This window comes from Cucumis melo, chromosome 8 (assembly GCF_025177605.1).
Source record: "Cucumis melo cultivar AY chromosome 8, USDA_Cmelo_AY_1.0, whole genome shotgun sequence".
NCBI lineage: Eukaryota > Viridiplantae > Streptophyta > Magnoliopsida > Cucurbitales > Cucurbitaceae > Cucumis > Cucumis melo.
In genome coordinates, this window is record NC_066864.1 from 17,439,979 (window position 1) to 17,442,312 (window position 2,334).

Sequence of the window (2,334 nt, forward strand, 5' to 3'; positions counted from 1 at the left end):
TTGCAGACTCCTCACTTATCCTTGAAAAGCAATACTCCCTTTCTTCTTCAGGCCATGGTCATCGAATGATAGCTCAAAGGTTCGTAGAGAACCAAACAACTCATCTAGTTTCATAGTGGTAATGTCATTGGCTTCTTCGATGGCAGCTTATTTCATATTAAATTTGGCTAGAAGAGATCTCAAAACTTTTTGAACCAACTTTGAGTTAGAATTTTTTGTTCCAACAGCGAAAGACTCATTTTCCAAATCTAGTATACAAATATTGAAATTTGCAACAGTTTCTTCTTCTGGCATCTTAAGAGCTTCAAACCTTCAGGTCAAAATCCAAACCCTAGATACTTTGACTTTTGAGGTCCTTTCGTAGGCAACCTCAAGAATGTTCCATGCTTCCTTAGCAGAGGTACATGTGTTGATTAGTTTAAAAACGTTTTGATCCACCCCATTGTATAAGATAATGCACACGAGTTCCCAAGAGACGCTTCATCCTCTTTTTCGGTCCAAGTAATTTCAAGTTTCAAAATTTCCTTACAAGTTACACCCAGCACATGATATTAACTACACTTGATATTTATGGAATGTCATGTAATAACTTACATAAAGAAGTTTAAGACATGTCCATGAAATCTCAACTTTTTTAACTAGACATTTTTTCTTTAAAAAGTTGGTAAATATAGTTTTGTACTCGGAAAATTTCAAACGGAACATCATAAAATTAGAAGTTCATATTATTTCAGCCAAAATACAAATAGATATGTAAAACAAAATCAACCAATATTTTAAAATAGAAAAAAAATTCAAAGGAAATTGTTGACATTTAATTCACATTACGTATGAAAGTTGTTAAAATTATTTCTATTTTTGCTAAATGAAAACAAATTCATGCATGGTGTTTAGTTTAGTTTACGGAAATCTATACTATTTTTAAATAAATGAAATATATTAATGCATGGATGGGATTAATTTAATTTTTAGTATTTAAACCATCGAAAATTGTAGAATTTCTACAACCCAAACTTAACAAAACAATAGTTTCAAAATTTGCATATCTTAAGAATATGGCTTCTTCCCGTATCATCTGCTTTGCTCTTATATTTGCAGGTTCGTTTCCTTTAATTTCTTCCACAAATACAATATTATCATGTGTTACGAAATCAAAAAACCATGAGACATATTAGATTGCTAATTTGTATAGTTATGTTTTTATGTTTTTGTATAGTTGCATTGATCTTAGTGCCTCAAGATGTCTTAGCTGCCAAAAGATGTCAAGACGTTTTGTATAACACTGGGTGCTCTCTCAATGATTGTGGGAAGAAATGTTGGGAGAAGCATCATACTATTTCACATCAATGCATTCCAACTAATCCTTCTCAAACCATATATGCGTGTTATTGTTTCTTTGATTGTGGTGATCAAAAGAATTGATCTGCATGCTGACCTCTCCCAATTTTATGTAATGTACTTTATCACTTAAACATACAAATAATATCACACATCTTCCATAATCTTTGACTGTGCTTCAACAATTTAATGTCTTGAATACAAGATTCCATGAACTAAAATTCTTTCAACATTATTGTCATGGATTAGCTTTCCTATGAACAACTTCAAAATTTACGACTTTGTAGCAACCCTAATATTGTCGTTCCAAATTAATTACGAAATCCCTCCAACTATAAATATGTCGCAACCCCATTGTTTTTAAGTATCTTCAATAAACTAAATTTTTGTAAAATAACCTATAATGTCAAATGAGAACAAAATAATGATACCAAAATGACGGAGAAAAATTTGTCATCATCCATGAACTTTCTTCAAATAAAGTAAAGTTCATAATTCAATGAACTCAACAACTATTAATTACTACTAAAATATTGCAATAGCAATAAGCCTGAGGTCGAATCAGATGAAGCTAAAGATAGTATTTCTCAATGTAAAATTAGCCTATCAATAGCAATAAAAATGGGGGGTTTTGTTTTGTTGACAATAAAATTAAATTGCATGAAATTTAAGAAGTGCAAAAAAGTAGGATAGATGGGTAAGTAATCAAGATATCCTGGCTTAGACAAATGGAGTCATTCAATGGCATTTACATCATCTAAAATTATTATCTATAACCTAAATACTATGTTTATGCATATTCCAATTGATAGGAACCGTGATTAATTATCATAAGTATCAAGTTAGCTAGAATAATAAGTCTAACCCACAGTAGACCCGCATTAAGTTCTTAGGTGATGCTAGGATGAGCATTTAGATTCCATCCTCAAACCAAGTCTCACCTTTTGCTTTTAAACGAAGCATTTGCTAATCTTTTCTTTCTTTGAATTTTTCGTT

General features: G+C 31.0%; 1 long non-coding RNA gene across 1 annotated transcript; it reads left to right on the forward strand.

Moving 5' to 3' along the window:
- Positions 1–975: 975 nt before the first annotated feature.
- Positions 976–1,502, forward strand: LOC127150510 (uncharacterized). The gene is made up of 2 exons (XR_007822893.1): positions 976–1,098; positions 1,217–1,502. It is a non-coding gene; the product is annotated as an uncharacterized LOC127150510 (long non-coding RNA).
- Positions 1,503–2,334: the final 832 nt, after the last annotated feature.